The 13,403-nt window shown below is 49.3% G+C and overlaps 1 long non-coding RNA gene across 1 annotated transcript; it reads left to right on the forward strand.

The window, feature by feature from the left end:
• Window positions 1-3,635: 3,635 nt before the first annotated feature.
• On the forward strand, window positions 3,636-6,225 carry LOC134517523 (uncharacterized). The gene is made up of 3 exons (XR_010071659.1): window positions 3,636-3,799; window positions 4,119-4,425; window positions 5,626-6,225. It is a non-coding gene; the product is annotated as an uncharacterized LOC134517523 (long non-coding RNA).
• Window positions 6,226-13,403: the final 7,178 nt, after the last annotated feature.

Genomic DNA, 13,403 nt, shown 5'->3' on the forward strand with positions numbered 1-13,403 from the left:
CGGTGCCGGGTGTCCGCCTGAGGTGAGCTGTTCCCCGCCTGAGGGGAACGGGGACACGCGTGGGCCCTCCCGTGGGGAGGAACAGGCGACGCCGCCCCGGTGCGTGGAGGAGAAGTGGGGTGCGGCTGGCGTTATTCACTTTTTTTTTTTTTTTTCCACGGAGCAGCGGTGGGGCCCCTGGCGCTTGAAATGCGTCACGCCGAGGGAAAAAACCCTATAAAACTGAATAAGAAAATAAAAGAGTATGGCTGTGGTGCAATACTGGCCGGAGGTGGGCTGTGCGTGGCCACACTGGAAGCAAAAAAGTTCACCTTCCACCAAGCGGAAATGGTTTTATTAATGAAGATTAAAAAAAAAAAAAGGTTAAAGCGGCTACTGCAGGGGAAGACATTGTACAGATATAAATGTTCATGAAGTGTCGGGGAAAGACTCCCACACTCCATAGCTGCCCACCGCCCATCGCATCACCCCACAGTACCCCAGGTTTGGGTCCTTGGCCCCGCAGAAACCGGTCACAGACCCAATTCTGGAGGCTTTTCCCTCAATTTAGCTGCTCGGGGCGTAACCGCCCCCACAAGCACAGAAGCTGGGGGTACACAAGCCACTACCTACACTCACTATTCTGGGTTTTACTTCCTAGAAATTTATTTTCACAAGCCAGCACTTCTCGGTTACCCCACGCGAGGCAGTAGGGTCGCTCCAATAACTTCTGATAACAGGCATGTCACAAGTGATGCGTTTATTTCCAGTCAGTGTTTGAGAGCTGGAAACGGCCACCTTTCAGTGGGCAAGGACCTTGTTACTGTCATAAACATTCCCATTACAATCTTATGTGCTGCCTGAAAAAAAGATTATTCTGACAAAACCTAGATCGTCTAATGACGATCCTGCAAAGTCCATACACACGGCCCCAGGATTTCATGGCGGCCAACTGCCCTCCCCGACCCCCCGTTTCCTCTTTGGAAGAAAAGCCACCGGCACCCTGTTGTGGCGGGGGCAGCTTGGCTGTCCGCCCTCTCGGGCCCTGGCTGTCCCTGTTCCTGAGGGAGACGGTCCCTCTGCGGGCCGAAAGGCACAGCCCGAGGGTGCCCGACCCGTCCCCCACTGAGGAGAACAACGGCCCGTCGCCGGTGGGGCGGCCGCCATCACCTCAGTGCAGGCCGGGAGAGCAGGGTGGCAAGGGCCGCTGACGCGACACCCGCTGCTGCCTCCCACAACCGAACGCCGCCACAGCGGCGGAGGCCCCACCGCGATCGTCGCCAGGCCCGTCGCGACCCTCCCGGCACGCGGCGATCGGGAAATTCCCGCCGCTCGCATCACTTCTCGTAACGGCCGCACCGCGCCCCGCCAGCCATATCCCTCCGCGGCCGCGCGCCCAGGCCGGGACTAACGCCCCCGCGGCACGCGAACGGAAAGGCAAGGCCCGCCCCGGCGGACAGCTTCGGGATCTGATTGGCTCGCTCGGCCTGATTGGCAGAGCCCCCCTGCCCCCCGCCGCCATGTTGAGCGGGGAGGGGGGTGCCGTCCCCACAGCCGGTCGTGTCCTCGGGTGTCCCCGGCGGGCCCAGCGCTGCCTGGCACGCCCGGGGCCCTGGCGGCAGCCACTCCCCTCGGCTGCGGGTTTGAGCTGGCGCTGTGGGCTGGTGAAGCCGGCCGGTATCGCCCCGGCGGGAAGGGGGGGTGTTCCTGAGGAGATCCGGCGCCTCTTCCTGCCGGTAGCGCGACGCTGTCGCCGCCTCCATAAGGCCCCTGTCTGGAGAAGGAGATAAGGCTGGGCCGGCCGGCTGGGTCAGGCCTTGCCTGGAGCAGGGACCATCTCTGTTCCTCTGCCTGGGCACAGTCTGCTGGTCTCTGCTTGTCCTCTCCTAGCCTAGAAGGGCCCAGTGCCCTGCACATTCGCAGTCGTGTGTTGCAACCCCTCTCTCATGAACCAGCACGCTGATCCGTAATCCAGCAGCAATTCAACAAACAGCTATGGGACTGCAAACCAAAAAAAGAGACCATGACTACTGCAGCTGGGAATGGATCAAAGAGGAAAGTCTAGGGCCCACAGGATCTGCTAGAGAGGACGTGCTTGCTATTAGCTACCCGTGATAACTTCGTGCATGCCTGTAGGACACCTGTCAGCCAGACAGGCTCATCAGTGCAGTTTTGACCTTGTGTGACAAGCTGAGAGCTCTGTGGGGAGGGCACAGGAAAGATGTACTATTTTTTTCCATTGGTTGTCAAGGATGAGCAAACCTGGTCAGAGCAGAGGGCTCAGAGAGCAAGGTTGCCCTAACCCCCATGGAATGGGGACAGGTTGCAGTATAATAATTAATTGAGCAAAGGGTCAGAGTAGTTCAGTGCTGCCAGGGTTTGCTGTGCTAAGAAAGCCTGAGATAAAAGCATTTGTAGAGAGATACAAAGCCAAGATCTGTAGTCAGGGAGAAGAAAAATTGGTGCAGAAGCCTGGTCTGCCAAGCTTTCCCAGGAATGGCCTTGCTGAAGGAGGCTGAGGTGCAGGCGGCCTGGGCTGCCCTTCATCTGAGCCACCCGCCTGGGGTGCGGAATAGCTGGGTGCAGCACCTGATTCTGTGTCACGGTTACAAGGATCAGTCAAACTTTCCTCGTTCTACAGGAAAGTCTTTTAGAAAGATCACCAAGTCCGCAGTACACAATGTTTGCTTTTTACCCTTCCTTTCCGTTTATAATTTGGGGTTTGAGAGACAGTCTGTAACTATCACTGAAATAGTGCTTTTTATAGAAATAGAGCGTTTAATTGGGAGGTGCTGTACTTGTAGGTTCATGACTCGGCAGGGATTCTAGTTAGTTGGAAGGGTTGGTGTGCTCACCCTATTTTCCTGGTCCTTTTGCAAGCTCCCTCCCTTTAGCCGTGTACTGAACAGTCACCGAGATTTTAAAAGCAATTTTTACATAGATTAAAAAAAATCACAGCACCAACCCGGAACATCACTGGCCTTTAAAAAACCTCCAACAGTCTCCTGTGTTGCATTAACACAGCCAAAAAAAGTCCAGTGAACCCATAATGCTAGCACTAAGCATCTCTGCGATGCAAAAGCAATTTACAGTCCATCGAATGCCCTGAAGGTTAAAGAAATAGTAATAAAAAGGGGAGCTGGGAAAAAAATTTCCATGGTTGGCTCGGTTCTCTAACCCTCAAATTATTCTGAAGGTGAAAATACCAGGTTCCTTGGTATTTGCAGAAGGCAAATGGCTCTTTCCGTTTTCATAGCAGTTAGCAATGTGTGCCAAAAGGGCTGAAAAGAAGGAAAAACAAGTCATGCGAGCAGCAGGTGTCACTCGTTGCAGTGGAATTTGCCCTCCTTTTTTTTTTTTTCCCCTTCCATGCACACACCCATCATGTATTAGTTTTAATTTGCTCCGGTTTGGCAGGTAACACTTTGATGTTTTAAAAACCTGAAGTGTATTTGCTTTCCTTAGGTGGCTCAACCTGCCTGAACCATTCTTCCCAGTTCTTGATGTTTTTGTATGTATGTTTTTTAATTCAATAAAGTTGAGCAATGGGTTGTCCCCTCAGCTGTTTCACAATTGGAAGTCTTTGCTATGCCAGAAAGGTTTGCTGTAGCGTGTTTAAAAATAAAAGAGTGCAAACAGCCTGTGGTAGCCGGTGATCTGGTACCTGATGTCTCCAAACTGGTAAACAGGGAGTTACATTAATGTTTTATTTTGCAACACAGTCCACAGCAGGCTGTGCCCACCTGGGTGGCCCCCTGGCTGTAGAAGCATGCCCAGATGTGCACAGCAGACAATGTAAACCTGTTAACGAAGCAGCACGGTAAGTTCATGCTTTGTTGCCAGGACAGTACACTGCTGGAAGACAATGGCAATCAGTAATTGCTGGTTGAGTCATGAATGTGATTGCGTTAATGAGCCTAATTCTCTTGTGCCCTTTGGCCTGGGACTGTAGAGTTCATGGAAGCTCTGTACGCAGATAGCTACTGGCATTAAACTGGACACTAAAATACGTGTGTTTGGTGTCGTATGTACACGCATAACAGCCTACAATCACCTACCAGATTTGCAGTGTTGGTGTCCAGGTAGATTTGGCGTCAGTGCTGTGTTGCCACCAGCCTTTTATATTTGTTCTTCCTCAGCCTGCAGCTGCGGAGGCTCCCACACCGGGCTGCCAGGAGGCACCGTCGGAGCACGAGCCCCACCGCTGGCCCTTTGGGAAGGAACGACTCCCAAGCAGACGAATGCACCCGGGACTGGGATATAGCAGCATATCACGCCTTCCCAGTCTGTGGTGTCTGTCCTGTGTCCTGTGTCCTGTGTCCTGTGTCCGTACTTTTCATAGAATCACAGAATCATACGCGCATTTCTACACCACCTGGCAATGCTGCTTCATTCTTCCAGGCTTCCGATTGCAGTTACGGACTCCAGAGCTGAGCTGAAAAGAAGGTAGGGCCAGCTTCCGAGAGAGCCTCGTGGGAAGGGAGTTTTAGGATATCCTAACAGCTCTTTCCTAGCGGGTAGTTAGACCACCCCCGAGGATTTTACAGGTTTGTCAGCAAATATTTCGCAAAAGATAATACAAGAACAGGCTCTTAGCAAAGAACTGCAAATTGCAACGTGCAATAACCTTAACAGAATAGAAAGGATTTGTTTGGAAAAATAAGAAGCTGCCATGACAGAAAAATCTAATTTCCCTAAACAAGGATAGATGTCAGTGTGTAAGAAAACAAAATGATGGGAAATTAGGCAGTAAAGTATTTTGACATGAGCTAGTATCTGAAAGTTTCTGCTGTCACATCAAGTAGACCAGACTGAGAGAAGAGAGACTGTTGTTAGAGCAACTCAATCATTGCATTCAACTAATTTTTCACTTTGGAGATTTTAGAAAGTTGATTTTTTTTTTTTTTTTAATACCAAATCATTTAGGAGATTCACTTAAATTCTTCATGCGGAATCTGATAAATTAACCGAGAATCTAGAATTATCTGCCATGTCAGTGATAAAAACATGCTTTATCAGCTCTAATAGGACTTCTGATTGCAAGTACGCTTCCAGTACAGGGCGAATACTGAGTTTGCATTGACATAAACGAGTTTGGCACCAGAAGACTTGGCAGCGAAATCTACTCAGGCTGGAGAAACGGTGTTTTACTCTGTCAAATTATGACTTGAAGAGGAATTAGTTAGGCACTTCTATAAAAGATTTATGGAGACTCCAGTTTTGGACTCTAAATTAACAGCTCAGAGGAACAATGAAGATAATTTGAAATCGTTCCCAGAGGGTGATTTCTTTAAACTCTTACTCACTGGTTTTGAAAGAGAAGAGGAATTCAGTAGCGTGAGTTATATCCTGTAGTTTTTACCATGAATAACTTGGTATGAAACCAGAAGTGTAATTATAAATACAGCCTTTTATACAAGTGTTTCTCTGTTTCGTGTTAACTGATTCTTTACCTTCCCCTCCCTAAATCTCTCACTCGGCTGGTTTCAGTGCCATTCCTCTGCATTCCTCCTGGCGTGACTCATTTCTCACTTACTCTGCTGAAGCTACAGTTGGTGGCTGGCTTTAATTCTTTAATAAGAAAAGATTAAAACATTGTTCCTGTGTGAAAACAAACCTTTTTTCTTTTTTTTTTTTTTTTCCAAGGATGCTGTCATCTAGAATGTAAAAATATGCTGCTGAACTGGAATATTTGTGTTCTTCAAACCTCGTACTCAAGATCCAGTATCTGTTGCCTTTTGCTTTCTCAGTAAATCTGCGTTTCTGTAAGAGTGTTTTATAGATTTTTCAGGAGACTCCAGTGCAGGCTCTGAAGCATTTGGATGCTGGATAGTTGAAGCCTGTGTCCTTTACTCATTCTTTGAGTTTATGGACTCGGGGCTTGAGGTTTCGCATCACAATACATGCTAATTGCTTAGCGTTCCATCAAAAGAAGTACAAGGCATTTGGAAAATAAGTCTAAATAAAGAATGCTCACTGTACTTCAAAATCGGTAAGCTTTTCCTATGGACTGGTACTTACCAGCTCACCTATTTGCAAACAGTAGTTTGATGCATTTGCAAATTGAACAACATGTTTAAAGTAATTTTAGTTCAGACCTGTTTTCCAGCACGTTTAAAATTCAAGCCTCCTCGAGAGACATCGGTATTCAAGAAAAAACACGTGGAATTTGATTTATCAGACCTTATCATGGCCAGACAATGATATGGCAGCAGAAGTCATATTCAGATGCAGAAGATCGGTGAGAGCCCATTTCATCTGCACACAGGTTATGTGTCTTAAATAAACATGTTTGAGAAATAGAAAATGATAAATGTGTCCAGCTACAACCGACACTTGAGGTTAACGCACTGGCCTTTGGACTGTCGTCGGCAGCTTCTGAGAAGGGGCAGGGCTGGTGCCAGCAATACTGTCATGGCAGGGACAGCCCAGACCTTCCTCCTCCGGGTCAAGGTCGCTGTTCCCATAAGCAGGAGGCAGATGAACCCTCACCGGTTCAGCAGCACCTCGAGGTGGGAGAGGCGATGCACTGCTGGTACAGCTGCTCCAACTCCGGGAGTGCCAAACCCTGGCAGGGGGATGGACTGGACAGTGGTGCCTTAACGCATGCCCGTCTGTGTCTCTAAATGCCCCATTGGCCAAAACGTGAAGATAACTACCATTAAGGCTAGACCCCTGTGCTTCAGCATCTCGGGAGGCTGGATGCGAGAAGCTTAGTAGGCTTGGGTCTTCCACAGGTTGTGTTTGTCTATGGCATGGACCTCGTGCAGTCAGGAGCAGCTGGAGTTGTGTGTAAAATGCAGGCAGGCAGATCTGGGAGGGTATAACAATTACTTTGCGCTAGTGTAGCTAATTACCCAAAATGTGTGACCACAGTAAGATGACGTCTCTTCTGCCAAGTGGCTCTGAGAAGCGGGCAGTTTCTGCTACACCGTTTGACTCATCACTAACGCCCAAAAACATGGAGGGGTATTACACAAACAAGCAATTTCATGTCCCTGAGGTACACGGCAGCTACCAGGCCACCGCTCCAGGCCGAGGTGATGCCGCAGGAGCGGGCAGTGAGCTCTACTGTCCCCGTCCCTCGGGGCAGCCTGTCCCTGGAGGGTCAGCAGTGCCACCGAGCTTTGGGAATGGGGAAAATGCAGGACTAGGCTCGATGTTGTCCCCACCAGGTGGTCAGCACTTTAAAGAGATGCTCTGCAGGCATGCCTATACAAACATCTGCCTCAGATCCATCCCGGGGAAGTTACCGTGGGTCTGACAGTATTTCCATCTGGAGGCAAGAAAACAGGGAAAATAGCAAATGGGAAAGTACGACGTTGAGCACGGGACGGGTTCCCCAGACTCACAGCAGAGCCCCTTGCTTCAGCGAGAGGCTCTTGCACCCTGCGTTGTCGTGACGGTGACAGGTCTGAACTGGGAACGTGCTCCGGTTTGTCCTTCGCGTGCAGGTGTGGTTCTCACAGACACTCCACAGCCGAGCGGGCCAGTAGCTGCGGGCGGTGGAGCACGGAGGCGCAGGGTCACGGTGTTAACCGGGAATAAGTCACAGCAGAGCCACCGGCACACAGCGTGAACAGAAGCCAGCACCGATGGGATGGAAAAGAACAGGTTGTAACCTGAAAGGCACACATCAGAGATGGATTTAGCTCTGGTTCGTGCAGGAGGATATTTGTCACGGTGGGGGGAGGCCTGAATTATTTTTAGGGGTTGCATCATGAGTCTGCAGCTTTACAGGACGGAAAAGGAAAGGGGAGGCTTGTCTGGCGAGGGCTGACCCTGCTGCGGTGGAGCAGAGCGATGCACACACAGCCCTGGGAAGCCAAGGCGTGCGTACGAGCCACCCAGTGCTGCTGCAAGTGCAATGTCTGGTTTTATCATTACAGGCAGTGACACTCGTAGCCTGCAAACCCCAGCATCACACGTGCTCTCCTCATCCGGGACCACGCAAGCAGCAGTGTGACTCTCAGACTGAGCCCAAGCGAGCATTTCCTAGTAAAAACTGGTTAAGATTGAATGGTTTTACCCAGGAACTGCCTAACGGAGGCGTGCTGTGTAGGCTCAGAGCATCAGGAGCCTTGTCTTGTTTTCTGCCCATCCAGGTTGCATTCGCAGCCCTGGTCCAGCCGCAGCGAGACGCTTCGGTCTGACAGCCACCTTGCTCTGCCCCAGGAAGCCCAGGTGACTTTCCCAGCCCGACTGCAGCGTTGCCATCAGCCCGGACGGGCTCCTCGGGGCACGGTGAGGTTGTGGAGCATGTTTGCGAGCCCGAGAGAGGCTCCGTGCTACGGCAGCGAGCGTGCCGAGGCCGCAGGACCACATCCTGCTGTGGGTGACGGTGCTGGGGGGGGTGACCGTCTCCCAAAACATTATCTGATAGACTGCAGGAGCAGCTGCACAGGCTAGAAAACATCGAGCTGCAGCCAGCCAGCGGTTTCACCAGGTGTTTCCCCTACAGACAAAGATACAGGCAGTACAGAAGTGCTTCATCTCACGTAAATAGCAAGCACATCTTTCACCGCTTCATCCATTTGCGTATTTGTGTTTGCTGAACTGTGGATCAGCGCAGAATGAGTGTAAGGCCGGGTCGTGATAGTACTATCCGCACGCCGTGCCTCAGGTGCACGCAGCAGTTACCAGAAAGGGCTCTCGGGCTGTTCAAAACCTCTCTGAAAGGGGTGCGAGGGTCACCCAAAGGGCTGTGCACCCTCTCCAGCTGGGCTTGTTTTGTTTTATTTTGTTTGTGGTTTTTTGTGGTTTTTTGTTTTTTTTTTACAGCAAGAATTCCACAGCTCGTTAGCTTGAAGAGGCACCCTTTGATGTATATAATATAAAAAGCTGCTTTTAATATTGAACAAATCGTCATTATGGCCACAGAGGAGGGCATGGAGCAGAGAGGCGGCAGTGCTGGGGGCGAGTTGAACACGTCAGCTGGCCGCCTTCTTTCACTGTAGGAATCGCTGTAATGGCCTGCGAGCTGTTCAAGCATTTCTTCATGGTTTTGCAAGCTTTTTCTGCTTTTAGAGCTTTTTCAAGGGTCTTATTAACCTCAAGAGGCCTTTTATTCTGTTTTTTCCTCTCCAGAGAACGATTCAAAGCAGAAAGATCAGGTCCATCGGGTCCTTGCCTCTTCACTTCTGCTCCTCTGTCAGGGACATTATTTCTCCTACAGCATTTAAGTGAAATCTCTGCTGAGATCCAAGTCAGTGGCAAATTTCCCACTGGTTGCAGTAAAGCGTGAAATTCTGTCCTTGTGGGCGTAGTGGGGCAGCTTAGAAAAATAGCACAGCCTCTTAGAGTTTATATATCACGTTGCCGAAAGTAACTCACTGGTAAAGTGGAAACTTATTGGAAAGACACCTTTAGGAGTCCTGGCAGGTGGAGGTGATGCTAAATATTGCCCCTGTTCATTGGAGCTCACGTCAGAGCTACACGAAAGCTCATGTCGTAGCTCACGATCCAAGAATGTGAAAGAGGTTTTAATAATGTATCTTGCTAGCCGTTATTGGACAAGCTTCGCTATACTCTGCGAGGTTAACTATAAGCAGAAATTTAATTCCTTTAGCTCTTTGCCAGTAGTGAATTTGATGTGGCTTTGTTTATATATGACAACTGCATCTATGGGGTTTTGTAGGTGGTTGTTTGCCATCTAGTGGGTTGATGCGATTTTGCAGAAAAGCGTTAAGGAGGTGATTTTTGTATCATCCCTGCTCACTCGCAGAGGAGGGATGCTGAGATACCAAGCACCTTGCTAGCAAATGGAGAGGAAATTAAACTGCTAATGTGTGGGCGAGATTTTCCTTACTGATAGAACCAACAGCAATATTAAACACACACAGATATTGCCACCAATGGACTAAAAGTCATTTTCAAATAAAAGAAACTGGTAGTCTGAAATAATTAGTTATAGCTGTCATCAATGAGCTCTGGCCCCATAGTGCTGAGAGAAACCTGGCATGTGAGTGTAGACAGAGTATACAGAAGATTTTCAGTACCAGTTAATTAGGAACAAGGGAAGGCTTGAAAATTCATGTTAGCAGGTCATTTGTGAGTGTAGGCACATCTTGTTCAACAGTTGACATCAGAAATCAGCATTTCTACCATTATAAGCAAAGTTCCCCCATACTGTATAGTACCGTATGTTAGAGTAAGGCTTTTGTTTAATATAATTCTCCTTTTAGTCAACATAACTGAATAATTCTGTCACTTATTTTTAGAGCAGATCACAGTCTGAACTAGGAGATCCTTAAAGACGCTCTAAGCTTTATCTAGTTTCTGAAAAGACTGACAATATCATTTGCTAGTATTTCCCTAAATTAATAAAAACCAGGTTTTGGCAAGTATATGTAATTTGATGCTTGGGTATCAGATACAGGCAAGTAAAACGCCTTCATCCCTCCCTCCTTTTTAAAAACTTCTTTTTAAAATGTAGGCATGTTTTCACGCAGCAGCAAGAATCCTGCGTGCGTCGCAGGGATCGCTGTGCGAGAGAGCCCGGAGAGGCCTCGGGGCTGGTCGGGGAGACGGGCTCATCCCAAGGGGACTGCAGCCCAGCGCCGGCCCCCAGAGCACCCTGTGCAGAGCAGGGGATGGGGACAATCGGGCACCCCCAGCAAGAAGCCCATGGCACACAGGCAAGTCCTAGGCCCCCCTTCCTCTTTGGAACTCATTCACAGCTGCATCTCGCAGCCCTGACCCCCCCGCCCCACCGACAGCCCTGCACGTCCCCTCTTTCCCCGTAGTGAGCAGGGTCTCATCTCCATCCAAGAAGAGAGGTCTCATCTGCTCCTGAGAAGGTTTGGGTACCCCTCCGGGATCCACCGCTAGAGAAGGTGCTCGGGACAGGCTCCGTTTTCACCTTCGCTCCTCGCAGATGGAGCTGCACCAGAGGCAGTGCTCCAGGAACCCACTCATGTTGGGGGCTTCCAGCCCACTGGACTACCCTAGAGTAGGTCCAGAGAACCCCCTTCAGCAGGTGTACTGAGAACACCAGTTCTCAGCACCTGCTCCCCATTATGAGCATTACGTGCTTGGTAATGCAGACATGGGCAGAGATATATGGGACCACCGGGTCAGAAAGGCTAGAGAAGGGTGGGGGAGCAGGGAGAACCCTATATTTGCTCCTAAACACATCTCGTATGGTCTTCAGTGGCCACCTCAGAAGCAGCTTGACATAGAGAGCTCCAGCAGGAGAAACGAGTACTCCCCGTTCCTTCCCTAAGGAATTCATCTTTCCGCATGCACCAAACTGGGCACGAGCAGAAAGGTTTGGCTTGAACCATGCCTGTTACAACGAGGGTCAGGCAGAAACGCAGCAGCCTGGCTCTCTGCCCCTGTGCAGGTGTCCCACTGACAGCATCCCGCCGTATAGACACGCTGCCTTCGAATATCACGCTATTTCTTGTGCGGCCCCTGAGTCCACAGGCAGTTCTGTTCCTTCTGTGCTAAAGAGTTTGCAAAATGGATATGCTGTTCCCTTGCCAACGGAGCAATCTCTGCAAAACCCTTTCCTAGGCTTCAGATAAAAGACATTCTTCACAGTAAATTACTGAAGAAAGGCTTCATTATAGGGCCTTTTACCCAGCAGGAGGCAGCACTTTACTACAAAACCAACCAAAATTTAGGAACATTTGTGTTTGACCTTAGGTAAAACTAGATTTTTGAAGTGAATTGAACCGAAAAAAAAATCAAAATAGCACCCATCATCTTATGCCTGTCTCCCATAGCTTTGGTAGAGGTTCATACAGAAGGTACAAGTGGATCCCGCAGTCCTAATCCCCCACCTAAGCAGGGGAGGCGGCAGAAGGTGCTGAGCCAGCTACGTGGAGAGGGTGAGAAGCTCAGGGATCTTTAGAAGGGAAATTCCACAGTTATCCTGCATTAGTTGCAAATAGGACTGTACTGATAATGGATTATGTCAGATTCAAAGTGCGTTCATTTTGATTTTGTGGTCCTTTTGCACCTGCAGGTATTACCATCAGAGTTGGAAGAAAGACATTTTGACTTTATTTTGCAACAGAGCAAGGCTCATGCTGACTCTCCACTCTCTTGAAAAGTGCCAGACGTCTCCTTTGGCGTTGCAGTGTAACCCATAGAAGTGACCAGCGTAACTCAGCTGTGCCCTTTTAAGCCTATTTGCATACATCATTATCAAAAGAAAATTCAGTTTACAGTAATTATAGTTTTCACTGCACTGGAGTTCAATGGAAGACCTAAATAATTGAATCAGCCAAAAGCATCAGAATCTCAACCACTTATCCAGACAGTACACACCACATCAAGATAACCAATACGTGATTTCAGACGAGATGTATTCTGCAGGCTGTGCTCCCCCAGATATTTGCTCCTTCCCTCTCGCGCCCCTGGAGCGGAACGTGGCCTCCCCTAAATGTCTCTGCTGCTTTGAAATAACCCACCGCGTGTTCAAAGCTCAATGCGTAGCATGACTAAAAACCAGCTGCCGCACACTCTCCTGCTTCCCTTGTGCAGCCAGAGCAACACCTACCATGGCTTAGAGCATCTGCAAAGGCATCCCTGCGAGGAGGTGGGGTCAGCTGGGGTGTCACCTCTAACTCCAGAACGGCTGTACCGGATCAGGCCAAGCATCCCCGCGGCTCAGCATCCTGCTCCCAGCAGCAGAGAGGCTCTTTCTGAAGAGCCCAAGACCAAAGCAGGATGCACAGTGGCTTTCTTCAGGTGATCACACTGCTTCCAGCAAATTCAGGAGCTTCGTGAACCACAGCTCATAACTTTGTACTTTTGGGTGGACTTTTTCTGGACTGTGAGCCTTCATGAAGTTTCACCCTCCAGCACATCACCCACATCATGCCTGCACCAGCACCCACTAACTCAATGTCCCCAGCTGCCACAGCCACACATTTTATGGCTCTCTGCAACCTGCAGGTTATTACCTAAACCCCAGCAGCTGGTTCTCTATTAGCTCTGTAAGCTCAGGCACTCACCTCTACATCCCCACCTCAAGTTCAGTTGCTCCCGAGGAGGTGAGAAAACCTGCTTTGCTTAATCATTAATGGGAACTTTCCGGACAGTTTTGGTAAAATCCAGCTGACCGCTTTGCAGTGCTCTTTTTCCCAAGTTGCATTTTGGGATGGAGCTATGATCAAGGGAGAGCGTGCTGCGTGAGCTCACGCATCAGGCCAAATGGATGAAGGATGTCTCCGATGGGCCATCCCGGGGCCTGTCAGATTTTAGCCTGAACAAACAATCTGTGAACATTTAACAAGCTGCTGAAATCCACTGGTGGACAAAAGGCATTTCTGGCATTTTTGGACTTCACCTCAAGCTGTATTTTTTAACCCAAAATGTAGTTATTGAAAAAATATGCATATATCTAGACGTTTCCTAAAATTACCATGCCTGGTGGGAAACACCGTGAATCCATAACGTTTGTTGACACTCTC

The sequence above is a fragment of the Chroicocephalus ridibundus genome, chromosome 6, assembly GCF_963924245.1.
Source record: "Chroicocephalus ridibundus chromosome 6, bChrRid1.1, whole genome shotgun sequence".
In the NCBI taxonomy this organism is placed as follows: domain Eukaryota; kingdom Metazoa; phylum Chordata; class Aves; order Charadriiformes; family Laridae; genus Chroicocephalus; species Chroicocephalus ridibundus.